The sequence below is a fragment of the Acinonyx jubatus genome, chromosome B2, assembly GCF_027475565.1.
Source record: "Acinonyx jubatus isolate Ajub_Pintada_27869175 chromosome B2, VMU_Ajub_asm_v1.0, whole genome shotgun sequence".
Classification (NCBI taxonomy): domain Eukaryota; kingdom Metazoa; phylum Chordata; class Mammalia; order Carnivora; family Felidae; genus Acinonyx; species Acinonyx jubatus.
Window position 1 is genome coordinate 24382020 of NC_069385.1, and position 19193 is coordinate 24401212.

Consider the following 19193-nt stretch of genomic DNA (forward strand, 5'->3'; position numbering starts at 1 on the left):
TCTTCCTGAAGCTCTAGGCTTCCCCTTCAGAGGTATTTGAGATCTTTAGGATAAACATATGAAACCTAATGAAACAAAATGAGAACTTCCCTATGGTCCAAACTCCAAATATTTATTTTATTGAAAGGAAGGGCTAATCTATATACAAAATATATGAATAAATTTCAATCATACCCAAAAACCCATTTTAATTTGGCTTTTTACCCTTTTAATTTAACCAAAAGTATTTAATTTATATCAATTCTATACCGTTTGAAAGTTCTTGAACACATCCCAACAGAAAATATCTACACACACAAATGAATATATATGTATGAATATATATAGGTACAAAGCGTCTGGTGTTTACAGCAGCAAACAACTGGTAAGTACACATACAAAATAGTTTACATATGTATTTGCAGAGGAATGTTCCAAGGAAAATGCCATGTTTATATATGATTTTTAAATACAGTTTTATATGGAATTGCTATGGACTAAATGTTTGTGTTCTTTACTGAAACCTAATGTCCGAAGTGATAGTATTGACAGATGGGGCAATGGGGAGTTGATTAGATTATGAGGAGCAGATCCCCTTATGAATTATATTAATGCGCTTTTGTAAAAAGAGGCCAGAAAAAGCTCCCTTGCTTCTTCCGTCATTAGTTGCAACTAGAAGACACATTTCTGGACTAGGAAACAGGTACTCACTTGACACAGAACATGACCATGTGGGCACTCTGATTTTGGACTTCTCAGCTTCCAGAGCTAGAAGAGGTACATTTCTGTTGTTATAAGCCACCCATTCTGTGGTATTCTGTTATAGTGGCCCTAGTAGACTTAAACCATAAATAGCTTTAGATTTAGAGAAAACTTCCAAAGGTGGTCAAAGAACTTCTGTATTCCCTTCACCCAGTTTTCCTAATGTTAACTTCCTATATGACAGTGATACACTTGTTGAAACCAAGAAAATAACACTTGTACATTAGTATTAACTAAACTATAGACTTTATTCGACTTTTACCAATTTTTCTACCAATGTCTTTTTTTCCGTTCTGAGGTAAAATCCAAGATATTGCATTATATGTACTCATCATTTCTCCTCAGTCTGCTCTGATCTGTAACTGCTTCTCAGTTTTTTTCTTTTTCACAACTAACAGTTTTGAAGAATACTCGTTAGAATGTAGAATGTAGAATGTCCCAGTTATAAGTGATTTTTATCTGGCTGATGGTATCGTCAGTTCTTTTCATGTTCTGGCTGGTCTCTTTTGATTGTCTTTATTATACCTGTATAATGAACTATAATTAAAACGTGTTACTTTTTTAATCATAATGTTGGACAGACGTGTCACACCATGTATCACAATCTCTTAGCTCAACTTTGTTCCATATTCCTGGGGCATCTAGCTGCACACAGGGATAAGCGATAGACACACAACACTTCACCTTGATATTCCTCTCTTAAGGCTTCTGTACTTCTGTGCATGGGGATCCTGCCAAGCCTGCTCAACTCTGCTAGTACATGTGCACCACCTCACTCATCCTTAACCAAGAAGGGACAGGGTATGATGGATATAAAACTCCTGTGCTTCGGGCGGAAACTTGACAAGTGTATTTTGATTGCTTCATCCTATCCTATCCTATCCTATCCTATCCTGTCCTGTCCTATCCATCTTTAGTCCTTTCTATTTGTATATTCTGTGCAGTGTCTCCAGAGGGATCAAATTCCAGGAGATTAGAGTGGTAACCATTTCAAAAAATACTCTTGGATTGGCATTTATTCTTTTTGGGTGTCACTGTTGCCAGTTCTGAACTCAAGTTCCTTTGTTACAGCCTTTTTCTTTCCTTCCTTCCTTCCTTCCTTCCTTCCTTCCTTCCTTCCTTCCTTCCTTCCTTCCTTCCTTCCTTCCTTTCTCCCTTCCTAACTTCCTTCCTCCCTCCCTCCCTCTCATCCCTTTCTTTCTTTCTTTCTTTCTTTCTTTCTTTCTTTCTTTCTTTCTTTCTGTCTGTCTTTGGGTAGGTGGTAATACAAACTCAGACACAGTAAAACAGAATAATTATTAAATTGTATGTGGGTTCATCAAACATGTGTACTATCCTTGGGAAACACTCATGTTGTTAGTCTAACATTCACTGCATCTTCTTTGTAGACATAGGAGAATAGACCGAAACAAGGAAAAGAAATATATCTGATGCCCTTTCAATTTATTCCTTTAAAGACCTACTTAGGGAAAATGGAAAGATTAGAAATTTGACCATTGAAATTAATTAAGCACTATGAAGTCTCTTGGGCCTATAAAATTAGATAAAGTGAAATCAAAAGAAAAAATCTCAGTAGACACATTTATCTAAATGTTAGCCTCTAAAATTAATCCACAAGGATAAGAAAACTTTAGACTAGGAAGATAAAAATTGGTCTTTATTTTGTATTTACACTAAGACTGTTGGAGGAAATAGTAATAATAAATTATTCTATCAAACACAGGCATCCTTATCTTTGGCAGTTGGAAGAACTCAGTAATAGCCCAAATGCTATTACTTAGTAAGTAATAGACAATTGTGAAATATTTATTATGCAAGAGAAAGTCGCAAACAAGGGATAGGATTTTCCTCATGTAATGGACTATAAAACCCAATGCTCATTCATTTCTAGAAAACATCTTTCACACTCTGTATAAGACATTATGATAGACCCTGGATAGAGAAGAATAAACAAAACACATATGACCACTGACATTATTAACGTACAATTTGTAAAGGAAGGTGTAAACTTAACAGTTGAGGACTCACACAAGCAATACTTATAAATGCGACAGATGGCTTCAGGAAAGCATTAGTGTACTCTCAAAGAAAATAATAATATGTGTGGATTCATATTTAAATTAAGTAGTCAGGGAAGACTTCTCTTAAGAGTTAGGATTTAAGCTGATACCTTGAAGAATGGTTGAGTTTTTTAATGGAAAGAAAGAAAAGGACTTTTGAAAATGAATGAAGGAAAATGTGAGAAACAAGGAGATGATGGGGTGGCTGGGTGGCTCGTTCAGTTAAGCTTCAAACTCTTGATTTCGGCTCAGGTCATGATCTCACATTTTGTGAGTTCCAGACTAGCTTCAGTCTCTGAGCTGACAGCACATAGCCTGCTTGGAATTCATTCCCTCTCTCCCTGCCCCTCCCCTAGCTCATGCTTGTGTGAGTGTGCTCTCTCTCTCTCTCTCTCTTTCAAGAAATATACGTTAAAAAAAAGAAAAGAAAAGAAACAAGGAAATGTTGTAATATGTATTTTTGTAAGAGTAGTTACTAGAAATACTGCATGATGGCTGGAAACTTTGAGCATGTTAGAGATTACTGAGATCCTGAGTGTTTAACTGATAATAACTTTTGATCCCTTTGACAGAGTGAGGTGATACATTTTCAGTGAAGAAAAGAAATAGAAAATACTAGAATTGTAATTATGTCTCTTAAATCCAATGATTGAAAAAAATGAGTTTATACAAAAGATATTAGTTGTTTTGCTTAAGGAAAAAGCAAACTTTATAATAGGATTTATTATCAGTTGATTTTCTTTTTCTAGAAGCTCTACTAGAGTAGCTTATATAAATATGATACATATTCAGCAAAAATTAATATAAACAAAATAATTGAAAGGTACACATGTTTTTCTTTTGTGTATGGCTTTCATAAAGTGAAGAACTTAAGCATATAAATAAGTATTTATACTTTTATTAAGAATATTCACATATTGTTCTACAAAGGCACACCTCCCAATGGTATATTTGAGAAAGAGGTTTGATTTCCACCCACACTAGAGTTATCCATTTAATAATAACTCTATAAGTTTCATAATCAATTATTATCTTAAACTATATTTATAATTTGGCTTACATGCTATTTTTGTCATCTGCTCTAGAAAATGGGCTATATTTTGTTCACTGCATTGGTCCACTATCTTTAATACGCCTTTATATTTCTTAAATAAAAGGGGTGCCTGGGTGGCTCAATCAGTTGACCATCTGACTCTTGATTTTGGCTCAGGCCATGATCTCATGGTTTGTTAGATTGAGCCCCAGGTGGGGCTCTTCCCTGAGACTGTGGATCCTGCTTGAAATTCTCTCTCTCTCTCTCTCTCTCTCTCTCTCTCTCTCTCTCTCTCTGTCTCCCTCTCTTTCTGCCTCTCCCCTGCTCATGCTCTCTCTTTCTCAAAATAAATAAGCTCTATTGTTTGTATTTCTTAAACAAATGAATGAAAACATTGCTTTTTGTTTCAAGTTTTTATTTAAATTCTAGTTAGTTAACATATAGTGTAATGTTGGTTTCGGGGGAGTAGAATTTAGCGATTCATCACTTACATACAACACTCAGTGCCCATCACAAGTGCTCTCCTTAATACCCATCACCCATTTAGCCCATCCCCCGCTCATCTCCACTATAGCAACCCTTGGTTTGTTCTCTCTAGTTAAGAGAATCTTTTTTGTGATTTCTCTCTCTCTCTCTCTCTCTCTCTCTCTTTTTTTCCCTTCCCATATGTTCATCTATTTTTCTTAAATTCCACATATGAGTGAAATCATATGGTAATTTGTCTTTCTCTGACTGACTTATTTTGCTTAGTATAATACTCCCTAGCTCTAGGCACATCATTGCAAATGGCAAGATTTCATTCATTTTTATAGCTGAGTAATATTCCATTGTAGATACAGACCATATCTTCTTTATTCATCAGTTGATAGATTTTGGGTTCTTTCCATAATCTGGCTATTGTTGATAATACTTCTATAAACATTGGGGTGCATGTACCCCTTCAAATCAATATTTTTGTTTCCTTTGTGTAAGTACCTACTAGTACAATGGCTGGGTCACAGATTAGTTCTACTTTTACCTTTTTGAGGAACGCCTATACTGGAAAACATCGCTTTTTAAGATTTAGCATTGATTTAACAATAGACTTTCACTGAACAGAAGCAAATATAAGTGTACATGTTAGCTTCAAAGAAAATTCAATTTTAGACCTTTGTGAGAAAAAGACTATGTACCTTTGACTGGAGCAAAGGTGGTTCAGTTCCTTTCACACAAATAAAGAAACCAAACTTAGAAGACAAATGACCCACTTATTATCATTCAGCTTTAAGAAGTAAGGTTAGAAGTAGATTCAGAGTATTCCATCATACACTATGGTTCTTTCTATTAAAATGACTCATCTTCATTCTATTCATTGAATTTGTGTAGATTCTTATGCAGACTTAAAAGAAAACTGATTGTTTTAATCAAGTAGATTCAAGCCTAGTTATACATTTTTCTTCTTTTTACTCTTTTCCTAATTCAGGAGGTCGCTGCATATTTGAGTTATAATTATTATAATTATACTTCTCTCCTGAACTATCTTTACTGTTCCCTTGATGACTGTTGCTTAATCAACATGATGAGACTTGCCTAATAAACTCCTCCTCTTGACATTATAGTTGGGTTCTCAGTGGGGGATAGTGTATTATAGGGGTTAAAATGGCAGGCTCTGGCACCAGACTGAATAGATCCCACTCCTGACTGTATCACTTACCAGTTGTGTAACTTTCAGCAAGTTATTTAAGCTCTCTGAGCCTCAAGTCTACACAAATAATAGGAATGTAATAAAAGTATAAAGCTCATACAGTTATTTAAGGACTGCATAAGATAATTCATGCTAAAAACCAGAAAAAAATCTGATATATAATAAGCACTACATATAATGTTAAGAATGAATCATTTAATTCCTCAAGAATACTTTCCTGATCTTCCTACAATGTTAAATAGACTGCACTGTAAGCTCTCAAAGTGTAATGTAGCTCTCTTTTATAGCACTTATAACACTTGTACATTTCACATTTATTTGGAGAATTGTTATTACGCTTTACACGCTCCTAATACTATAATCTCCATGACCACAATGTGTCTTTTTGTCCTTTTCTTTTTCTCATTAGTGCATTACACGACAGCCAGCACAATGCCCAACACGTAGCATATACTTATTATATGAGTGCTAAAAATAATGAATGGGTAGATTAATGAATGATTAAATTTACATATATGGTAGTGTCCTGAATTTGTATCATGGTCCCCATCCCATTTTACTAAGACCTGCTTGTGGTAGGCAAAGTGCCATTTACTTCCTTCCCCCTTCCCGGTCTAATGCTATTTCCATTGTTCTGACTTTATTACATTCAAATTCAATTAAGAGTAAAAGGATAAATATTTATAACATTTTATATACCTCTGAACTACAAATATGCACACAAAATCACATTCCCTCTGGAATACAGATGCAAGTGACATTTGATAATATGTATTTAGTGAAGGTAATAAAAGCAATTCTTGCTTCTATCATTATAAAAACAATGAACCTTCGTGCTAATGAATGTATTCTTCAGAAATAATGTTTACGAAGTTAAGAAAAGATGTTCTCAGGGGACATTAATTTAAGTGTAGATCAAAGCTTAATTTTCATACTTGAAGACAAGCAAATATATGTTTCCTTTCTTTTATTTATTTATGTCTGAATGAAATTCCTTAGGTCAAGTCACACTTCAGTCAATTCTTAACAGACTTTAAAAAATAATTCTATACTCCTTAGTAGGTAGAAGTCCTTATGGGCATGCTCTAGTTTGAAAATGTAAAAATAAAATAAACAATATAGCTTATCATTAGGCAGGTGTTAATTGCTTTTTCTATTTGAACAACAGTAAATACATGTTTCCTTGTAACTGAAGAAATACATACTCTTTAAACTTGTCTGCCCATATAATCTTAAAGAGAATTAAAAGTTTAAAAATGGTTCATAATTTCCTTAAGATATTTTAAAAGTTAGTATGTCAAACCCTCAAAGGTATATAAATATATATTTTTTTAACAGAAAATTCATACATCAAAAACTTTAATAAGTTTTGGAATGGGGAAGAAGAAAGTATTTTGACTCTAAACTTATCTGCACATATTTATGGTACTTATTATATAAGATAATATCTTTTGGACTCATTTAATAAAAAAAAATTTAAAAATGAAAAGTTAAGGAAGTCAGTAAAATAAATCATCTATGAACCAGTTAGGTGATGGCCAGTTTTTGTTGGGATCCAGTGTACTATAAAATACAGGTTTAATAACTCTATCAGAACCAACTGACCAGAAAGAGAATTAGGCATTTGAGGGACTTTGCTTAAGAAAAATTTTAAAATATTATCATTTTTTTTCCAAATAAAACTTTCCAAGGTATACATTTTACTAAAATGTCTTTCAAATTCTCAGGGGACATGTTTTACCAACTTTATCTAAGTTTATTCCAGATTATAGTAAATAATGTAAGATTGCCTATCCATTTTATGTAGCCAACATAGCTGTTAACAACAACAAAGATTCAGTAATAAAAAAACTAAAGATATTCATAGACCAATTTGACTTTATTAATACAAATGAGAAAAACTTATATAAATATTAGAAGCCAAAATTTAATTTTTCACTAAAATAATTATTGGCCAGGATTTTTTAGGTTTTAATAGTAAAGATCTTTTTGCATTCAGGGCATTTTTGTAATAGTGTATATGACTCTATCTAATTTTTTTTTGTTTATTATTAAAAACATATAACATATTATGGATCTTTCAAAACCTAACTATTCTTCTCTTGAATGACATCCATGTTATTTTAGAACAGAAGTGTATTTCCTTCATGTGTTTATCGGCTAATATTGTTTCATACACAAGTAAGAGAAAAATCAGCACAAATTATGGAAATGTTATATCATTTAACTGGAAGCTCAGATACGTAGATTAATTATATGATCCAGTTAGTGCCCAAGCTCCACTTCTCAGTTTTTCATGGCCTGCTGTCCTTGGTAGCATGGCTTTCATCATGATACCACAATTCCTGACAGCTGCTGGAACAAAATGCATTGTTATTTTTGTCCTGTAAGGCACCACCTTCAACAATTCCCAGCTGTACACTAAAATATCTTCCCTTCGGTATGGATAGAATCAGCTTCCCCTAACTCACATAACTTGCATAGAAGAAGATTAGATATCTGAACGAATATGTCATTCTCTTAGGGAAGATGATTTATTGTGTGAGTGAAGTGTAGAGAAGAAACCCACATAAGCTATAACAGCAACAGCAGCAGTAGCAGTGATGATGACAACAACCACATGATCAGCACCATCGTCATGATAAAGCTATTTAGGTAGAAAGTATAGTGCTCAATGCTGCAGTATTAGCCTTATTCTTTTATAGAGTAATTGTATTCCATATATGTTATTTTATATATATATATATATATATATATATATATATATATATATATTAGTGTATACTACCCAAACTAGAATTTAACATCGTTCTAGAAGTACAAAGTAATACAATAAAACGTAAAATATAAATTATTCAAAAGAGAAGATAGACATAATCAACAAATGGAAATTAAAATGACCCAGGGGATTATAAATATTCTGGGAAATGATCTTTTCTCTAGCGTTAACTCTTTAATTGATGGAGACACAAGGAGGGTCTCCATCTCTCCCTGCTCCCGAGTCCATCCTTCCCTGTTTTCTAAGCTGATACTGAGGAACTGTAAGTGAACATTCAGTGTTCTCAGGGCTTCTGATGACATCATCGTTCCCAATGTTTCACATATCTTTTCGTAGAATTGGAGATAGCCCACTGAATTCAGTGGGCTGCTGTGTTTTAGTCTGCCCCCTTAGATTGAGAAAAAAAGTCTCTCTTCACATTAGAAGACCTAATTTAAATTACCCATATCTCACAAACCTACAGCCATATGCACACATAATTATAAAAGAGTCATGGGTCATATCTGGAGTATGTCCTATTACTCTAAATATTCTTTTTCCTGAATAACATGGATCAGGCTCCAAGGACAGGCTTCTTAATGTTTCTTGTTCTATATCTTAGAATCAAATTGCTGTGGAGTTTTGTGGATGATGCCTCTGGAAATCTTGAATATGGATGCTGATATGAAGTGCAGGGAGGATTTGAACAGCAGAAATACTTATGTAAGAAAAAAGATTAAAAATAAATAAAAAAGATCAGTGAACTTCCAAATTTTCTAGTTGGCAAGAATACAGTAGATTCTTGCATAAGGAAGAATCATTTCCAAGTAGTGCTGTCAGCAGTGCTGTTAGTAGTCCAAGTTTCCTGTTTAATTCTTGTCACGGTTATGATTATACAGGTATTTGCAAATTAACAAATCATTTGCAACTTAGGAAATGATTTCCAATAATTCATGGATAAGAATTATTTTATAATATTAATTTCATATTACATCAAATTATATATATATATATGTATGTATGGAGGTCAAAATTAAGTACCTTTAGACTATGATTCTGATTCTTCGTATTGACAACTAGGTGATTATTGCCTGCTAAAAATGTTATTTTTTACAATATGTTCAATATGTTTGAAATAAAATACAGGAAAACCTTGGTTTGTGAGCATAACTCATTCGGGAAACATGCTTGTAATCCAAAGCACTTGTATATCAAAGCGAATTGCCCCATAAGACATCATGGAAATCAGATGATTCGTTCCACAGTATTATAGGAATACTGTAATATAATACAAAATAATAAAGAAAATACAAAATATAAAGAAAAATAGACAAATTAACCTCCACTGACCTTCATGGTTGATGTGAGGGAGACAAGAGAGAGGAGGGTTATTGTGGAGGACAACTTTCATTATCACTAACAGAATCACTGCTATTGATTGGCTCAATGGAATCTTTTTCTTGTCGTGCAACTTTAACAAGAAACCTATCCAGTGACACTTGCTTTTGTCTCCTTTTGAGGATTTTCACGGAAATGTCTCATTGCATTGTCGTTAAACAGATTCATCGCTCCCACTGCTATAGCTTTATTCTGGTGGTACTTTCCTCCAAAATGTTGCACTGTTTCCCACATTTTACTAATCTCCCTAATCTCATTTGAAGTGAGGGATTCTTCTGCCTTGTTCTCTCCTCCTCTGCAGACGAGATGCAGACATAGACTTCATATAAAAAGTGGCAATTTCAGCCACTCCCATACCTTGTTTGTACTTCTTTATGATTTCCTTCTTAACTTCCACTGTAATCATCTTCTTCTTCTTAGCACCTTTATTTCCAACCTGTTTCTGCATGGGGGACATTGTATACACTGGCATGGATGTTGACTACAGTACAGTATTCATTATCTCTTGTCATATACTGTGTTTAATGTAACTGCTAATAAGGCAGCAGAGGATAGAGTCTATAGGCAGCCTGACCTAGAATGAAGCATAGCATTCATAAGCTTACTCTTGTATGGAAAAGCAAAGGACTGCCCATAGGTGCTTTGAAGTAACAAAAAATACACTAGTTTCAGTTGTGGGCACCTTCCAGCATTCTGAAAAATCAATGATTCCTGCCAAACACCACAGCCTAAGACCAAGCATCTGAGCATGGGAAACGATCACCCACATTCCCGCAGAGAGAGAGAGAGAGAGAGAGAGAGAGAGGAACCATTGGCTCAGTTGTGATGATGTGATATTCAGCAAGACTACCCATGTTGCGAGACATTGCTTATTTAGCAAGTTAAAAATTATTAGAAATGTTTGCTCATCTTGCGGAACACTTGCAGAACAAGTTACTCGCAATCCAAGGTTTTACTGTATTTTTAACCCAAAATAAACCTTTAACTTTTTTATTAAATAATTTTATTTATAATTTTAATTCCTAATTTTCTTTTTCTTCAATCATAATGGATAACTTCGAATATTTTAGAAAGAATATTTTTGAAGACACTTGAAGTATAGTTTTAAAACTTTACATCATCATAGTTTCATTTTATGAAGGTATGTGTATAGTTCGCTCAAACATCTATAACTAAATATCATAGTGTAGGTGGCTTAAATAACAGAAATTTATTTTCTTACAGTTCTGGAATTTGAAAGTTCAAGATCAGGGTGCCAGCATCCTTGGGTTCTGGTGAGAACTCTCTTCCTGGCTTGGAGACAAGATACCTTCTAGCTGTGTCCTCATATGGTCTTTCCTCAGTCAATGCTCATGAGAGAGAGAGAGTGCTTTCTTCCTCTTCTTTGTTCTTTTCTTTTCTCTTCTTTCTTTCTTTTTTTCTTTCTTTCTTTCTTTTAGAGAGAGAAAGCATGAACAGGGGAGAGAGGCATAGGGAGAGAGAGAGAAAGAGAGAGAATGAGAATGAAAGAGAGAGAATGAGAATGAAAGAGAGAGAGAGACAGAGACAGAGAGAGAGAAAATCTTAAGCAGGCTTCATGGAGCCCAACCTGGGGCTCGATCCCACAACCCTGGAATCATGACCTGAACTGAAATCAAGAGTCAGATGCTCAACTAACTGAACCACTCAGGTGCCCTGAGAGAGACATCACTTCCTTATAAGACCCACCAATCATATATTAGGGCACCACCTTCATGACCTCACATGCCCTCATAAAAGCCTTATCTCTAGATATAGTCGTCAGGGCTTAGGGTTTCAACATATACATTTTGAGGGGGACACATTCAGTCAATAGCATATATTATTTCAATCACTTTTCTTTATAATCACAGAACTCATATGAAAATCTTAATTAGAACAGCATAAGTAATGATTTTTCTGGAATGAGGAAAATAGATTTAGTGAAATAAATGTATAATAATGCTAAAATAATGGAAATCTTCATTTTATTACCATTGCTAATATATCTGTCCCATCAATAGAATACACACAGAAAATGATTATGTTCCATAATCTTTAATATTTTATTAACTCTTGGTCATTTAAAAATATTTTACGTATTTTGTCATTATAATACACATTTTTAAAGATAAGAGGATAGAATAAAATTTATTAACAGTTTGTGAACTTGATTTAAAATGAAAAATATATAGACATATGATATGAAGTCTTCTAGCCATACCCTTTCTTGCTGACTACAAAATTAGGGGTGGACCTGATTTTACCCATGGCTTTAACTGAAACATGGCTAACGTGTGTACTTTCAAGCTGTTTTCCTCTCTCATTTCAAGTACAATGGCTTCTAAAACAGGACCTTGTGCTTCTTGCTGTTATTTGAAGTTATTCATTCTTCTTCACAGTCCTCTCTAATAAACAAACCCAACAGTAACACAAACCAGACATACCTCATCATTTCCTAATGTATTTATTACTCATCCAGTTAACTATCTCTCATTCTTCAAAGACTGAAAACTGGTTTATTTCTTTCTATCATTATTGTCACAATTCTTAGGGATTTGATATTGATGTAAAGGATCACACTTGTAGTTTGACTTTCCCAGCTCACATGACCTCATTTTCCACCACATCTCAGTCACTACTCCATAAGTCATAACCTAGATCTGCAATCCTTCCACAGTCTTAAATTAAGGGCCTGACCACAACATCTTAATATTTCAACTAATTTCTTCCAGTTATCCAATGGCAGTCCCCACACTTCCAGACTTCTGATTGCCTGATTTAACATTTTATTTTTAATTTCATTTACTGATAGTCTTATATCTCACCTATATTACATTGTCTTAAATTATATTTTAGCAATAAATCATCACCCTAAACACACCATTAATTCCTTATACTTTCTTCTGCTTATCATTTATTCCTAGTCAACTCTACCCTATTTATATTGAACTTTGTACACACCACATCAGCAGCCAAGAAGTTGAACATGGCTAGAGAAAATCACAACTCCATGTTGATTTGTTTCACATTAAATTAGGACCACAAGTACTAAGCAGGTCCTTAGAGCTGACAAATACACTCTTGGTTCCCCTGTTAACCTAGTAGCCACTCCCATTGATGACTCTCATGCATCCTCTTTTTTTCCCAAAACTCCAGCTTCATGTGTTTTCTTATGATCATCAACCAATAATCTTACTTTACTGATAGCAAATTCTTCTATATTATTCTTGCATCCACTCCCATATTTTACTGTGTCAACAAATATTCATCTATATTCATACACCCTTCTTTCCCTTCTGTTTTTTAAAGTGAATTAAAGTGAACTCCTTCATTTGTACACGATTCTATCCTTTCCTGCTTATTCACTTTTGACTGACATTTCTTTTCTCCAAAAACCAACATTATTGGCTCTCTACTGAATTATTTTTATCACCATAGAAACCAAGTATAACATCTCTCATCTTAAAATAAATATGTCCTTGTGCTCACGTCTCTTTCTGGTGACTATTACATTTTTCTGTCCAATATTAGAACAAAACAAAGGATTTTCCATATTTTTGGTCTCTACCTCTGATTTTTGGAGCATTCCTAGAACTTAATTTGTTAAGGTTTTAACTCACCACTTCATTGACATTCCTCTTCTCAGATCTTAGTCCACATCTTACTGGTCCTATTAGCAACACTAAAAGTTGACCTCTTACCCCTCCTTGAAGTACATCCTTCACTTGACCTTCACAACAACACTCTTTCTATTGAAAACCATACAAGCCTCCATTTATTTAAGGAAATAAACCCAAAGTCCTTATAATGCTTTACTAGTACCTACAAAATTTAATTATCCTACAAATTTTCTGGCCTCACATCTGTTCCTGTTCTCCCTAGGGTTCACATTGTCCTATTTGCTGTAGCCATTTTCTATTTCTAGAATACACCTACAACCTGGCTACAATTTCGAAGTCACTCACTTACTGTTCACTTTGAATGGAGAACACCTCTAGGAAAAATCTACAGAGCCCACACCATTACTTCATTCGATCCCTATTAAATTCTTACCTATTAGACAGACTTTCACTAATAACCCATCAGAAAAGCTCACAGGTCACTGTCTACGTACTGTACTATGTTGTTATTTTTATCTAGAATGGATACTACCTGTTCTGCTTTTTGTTTGTCTGTTTTATTTTATACTAATTTTCTGTCTTCCTACTAGAATGTATGTTCTAAGACATCAATAACTTTTTGAATAAATTTATGAGTGAATACACATTTGAAATTAGCATACACTTAGGCAACTCAAAATCATTAACTTATAATTTTTAAAATTTAAAATACTATTGAAAAAGATAAACTAGGATGTGAGGGGAACACTGAGATGGTATACAGAGGGCAGATGAATCTAACTGTACTACAGATATTTTATATGACCATACTGAAGAGGAAGGGAAAAAAGAAAAAGAAAAAAGAAGAAAAGGAGCTTACCTATATATCTTTGGAAGACAATGTTTTGACTAGAAACTGTAAAACTATAAACAAAAGGATCTGTACATACACACTGTACTATAATTGGTAAATTTGGTTTTAATGAAGGTATGAGTTAACAATTCTGAGACCATTGAACATGTATATTAGGGTTGAGCAAGTTAAGTACATGAGTAATGGGCTTCAGGAGCCAGGTTTCTCGTTTTCTGAAAGGGAAGTTATAAGTAGTCAAGAAAGGAAGGCTAGAATAAACCTCATGGTACTTTATTAGAGTAAGACACCTCTAATGAGTTTATGTTTAGCTTAATATGTATATACAGATGTATAGATACTGAATCAAGTACTATATAGTGACTGTGTATAGATTAGTATAATATATATTCTCTGACCACTGACAGATCCTAAAAGTGATGGCACTCCAGCAGCAACAAGCACACCAGTGTCCAGACTTGGTTTCTAAATTGCATTCTCCAATGAAAGGAATTAGAGAGACTTGGAAATAATGAAGCATTCTAGGCCTGGGACAGGGAGCATACAAGATGGGCCTTGAACGTTATATAGGACCAGAAAGCAACGGGGTGTTCAAACAACAGCAACAACAATGTGGGAGTAGAGAAAGGACAGAAGAAGCAACATTAATCATTTCCAATGGCCATAGCTTAACAAAAATTTGAGCAAAAAATGTAATGTATGTTGGATTTTAACCTAATATATAAATTTATAAATATGTGATTGAATAAGTAAATTTGGGAGAAGACACAAATCTTTCTCAGAGAATGACTTCAATAATATATCTGAATAGTCCCCCTCCAGGAGGTAGAATTTAATCAACTCCCAAGACGTGTGTGTGTGTGTGTGTGTGTGTGTGTGTGTGTGTGTGCGCGCGCACATGTGGTTGGTAAACTTAGTGACTCATTTCAACAGAATATAGAGAAGTAACAACAGTAGTTTCATTCATAGTACAGAAACCTTTAAAATACTACCTGAACCAAGTAATGCAGTTTAATATCACCAATAATGTCATGTAACCCCAGAAATAATGTAATGAGAAGCACTTGTCTTCTCTCTGCTATTCTTAAAAAAATTTTTTTTAATGTTAATTTATTCCTGAGAAAGACAGAGAGACAGAGCACGAGTAGGGGGAGAAGCAGAGAAGGAGGGAGACACAGAATCTGAAGCAGGTTCCAGGGTCTGAGCTGTCAGCACAGAGCCTGATGCGGGGTTCGAACCACTAACCACAAGATCATGACCTGAGCCAAAGCCGGACGCCCAACCAACTAAGCTACCCAGGCGCCCCTCTCTGCTATTCTTCTAAAGACCTATAACCCCATATAATCAAGACAAAAAAAGACAACAGACTAAAGTTGAGGGACAAGCAACAAAAAAACCTGAATAGTACTCCTCAAGTGTCAAGGTTGTGAAAGACAAGGAAAAACTGAGATTGTATCACACACCAGAGGCAGCTAAGGAGCCACGCAATGTGGTTACCTGGATTGGATCATGGAACACAACAAAAAAGAAATTACTGAAAAACTGGCTATATACAAATTAAACCCAGTTCAATTAATAGTAACATATCAATGTTGGTTTTGTAATTTAATAACTTTGACAAATGTACCATGACAGTATGATATTAATAGGAGAAACTTAGTAAGATTATATAGCAACTCTGCACTAACTTTGCAACTTTTATGTACATAGAGAATTATTTAAAATTAGGAAGATTGTCAAGGCACGTGGGTGGCTTAGTTGGTTGAGTGTCTGACTCTTGATTTCAACTCAGGTCATGATCCCAGCATCATGGGATTGAGCCCCATATCAGGCTCTATGCTGAGCATGGAGCCTACTTGAGATTCTCTGCCCCTCTCCCCTGCTTACGCGTGCTCTCTCTCTCTCTCTCTCAAAAAATTAAAAAATATAAAGATTATTAATAATTTAGTGAAATTGAGATAAAACTTCAAATCAGTGATTAAGATTAGAAATTAGAAAAATATCATCAAATTAAAAATAACTAGAAGTATATAAATAATAAATATAAGAATAAAAGTGAATGATTTAGAAAATAGAAAAATTCGGTCATATCATTGAAATAAAAAAAATCAGTAAAATTAATAAGCTTCTAGCTAGCCTTATTAAGGCATAGTGGAACTGAACAGAATCAAGAAATTGACATTGTCAAATGATTGTGGCAAAAGTACTCAAGGAATTCAATGGAAGGATACTCTTCAAAATAAGATAATAGAATAATTGTGCATACATATGAAAAATAAAATTAAATCCATCCTCATGGATTATCCCCAAATTTACTCGAAGTGGATCCTAGACATAAACATAAAAAGAAAACCTATAAAACTTCTAGAAGAAAACCAATTTTGGAAATAGTTTGGCAATTTCTTACAATGGTAAACGTTTAATTACCATACAACTTGCATTCCCAGCCCTTCATATTTATCCAAGATAAATAAAACCCTATGTCTGCACAAAGACTTGTACACAGATAAAGAAACTTTACACATAGTAGTTGAAAATGGGAAACACTCAGTTGTCCATCAATTGGAGACTAAACAAATTGTATTCTGTCCACAAAATAAAATACTACTCAGCAATCAAAATGAATGAGCTTCTGATACTTGCAAAACATAGATGACTATCAAAAATATTATTTATTTGAATAAACTAGGCAGAGAAATACATACGGTACTATTAAATGTATATGAAACAGTGGACATTGCATTAAATGAAAATCTAGGAATAAATAATATTTTCTGTCAGTAAGGAGATGCGTGTTTTCTTAGCATCAGCAAATGAATTTCTTTATTGTGGAGTAATGGGAGGAATACTTACATTATAGAGATCTAATCTATTTAATCTGTTAACCAACTAAATCAAATTAGTTAAATCGATAGAGATTTTCATGTTCAATTTTAAATATATTTGTATTAGTCTGTATTTTAAAAAAACACTACATAAATTATTTTACACATGGAAAAACTTACGTAAAGTTTGGAAAGTTATTAATTTTAAGGATATCAAGGAAAGACATAAATTTACAAATTTCTGGCCTCACAATGCTAAACAAGGGCAGGATGTGGGGGCTAGAGACATTTTCCATAAGCTGAACTAATTCAGGCACAAGTGGGAATTCAGAGTCAGCTCGTTAGGTAAACATTCTCCTTTCCTGAATATCATAGGAGATTGTGTGGCTTTCAGGGAGCTCCCTATACTTTTGATAGAATATGAATGAATTTTATTTAGCCTCAGTTGCATTGGAAAAAAGAAATTCATGGCAGTAGAAATCTCTATACACAAGTTAAACTAGAAGCCACAACCCCCTATTTTATTACCTAATTAGTAAACATTTTATCTATTTTTTAAAAAAAATATTCAGTTTTGGTGAGGGATGCTAACTTGACAAAAACATTTATCATTGGTATTATGGTTTATTTGCATTGTTAAATTTGTACTTACCTATATTTTCTACATAATAAAAATATTTATGCTTTTTTTGTTATTGTAAAGGAACTGATGTGGTTTAGTTCAGTGGAAAGGATTCCAAGCTAGGTTATTATCTGATCAATTCCAAGATCTACCACTCCAGAGAACACACTAATCTGATAAATATTTATTGAATGCCTGCTGTATTCCAAACTCTGTAGATATGGAGAAACCCCTCTTAATCTGTTTCCTCTTTTTTATAATGAAGGTAAATCTCTGATTTATTCAAAGGATAAAATACTATTGTTTACATTCTTAATCTTAATTCTTTATATGCTACTTACGATAAATTCTTTTGAACTTAAACTGTACTCTGTCCAAACTTTTTTTAAAGTGCTCAAAATATAAAGTCTAATAATTTAAAATGAAATTACAAAATTCTGAAAATTTTAATAAGTTAAAACACAGAATAAAATATCAGGATCTTTTCAGTAGACTAATTATTTTCTCCCATATTTTGTTGTAGGGAATTATTTCTCAAAGTTACTTGATCATGAACATCATTTGGTATATTTGATAAAGTATTGTCTAACTTAGGTCTGCCTAATCAGAATCCGCTTTGCAGAGGCCTAGAGTTCTATAATTTTATTAAATGTCTACACATTATTATTATTGGATTATTGAACAAGTTTTGGAAATTGGTAAGAGGGAAATTTCCAGTGGCCTTAAATTAATAGCTACTATATTCTTACAATTTTTTTGCTTTTCTGGGGCACCTGGGTGGCTCAGTGAGTTAAGCATCTGACTCTTGATTTCAACTCAGGTCATAATCTCATGGTTTGTGAGTTCATGCCTGGCTTTGGGCTCTGTGCTGACAAAGTGCAGCCTGCTTGGGATTCTCTCTCTCTTTCTGCCCCTTACCTGCTCGCATGGCTGTGTGCATGTGTGCATGCACTCTCTCAAAAATAGATAAGCATTAAAAGAAAAATTTATCAAAAAATTTTTACTTTTCTTGGGGAATCAAAGAAATTCAAAGAGCAAATTATATATACATATATATATATATATTACAATATATATATGTGTGTGTGTGTGTGTGTGTGTATTACACATAAACATGGAAAATCCCTTAAAGAACATTAAGAACTTTATCCCAGATTGCTACTCACCAAAATGTTGTTGTTTTTTCCCCTTATCTGCACGTGATAGGATAATATATTCTCAACACTTTTACATTAGGAATGGCACTGTGACCTTTTTTTGGCTAAAAAGTTATGAGTGAAAGGGATGTGTGTCAGCCCATGTAAGAGCTTTGAAAGCCAGTGGGAGATTTGCTGTTTAATCTTTTTACTACTTGAAAATTGTATCAGTTGTGTACAAGGTTGAGCTCAATAAGCATAATAAGCACATAACACTTCCATATATAGCAGGAATGAAAAATAAACCTTATTTTGTGAAGCTGCTATGATTTGGAGTTGGTAATTACAGCAGTAAAACCTTGGCCAATGTGATTGATTTTGATAATGGGGAATTTAGAATCACCAACAGTGAGTTGATTTCTTAACAACAGAAAAAGAAATATAGAAACAAACACTGAAAGATGTT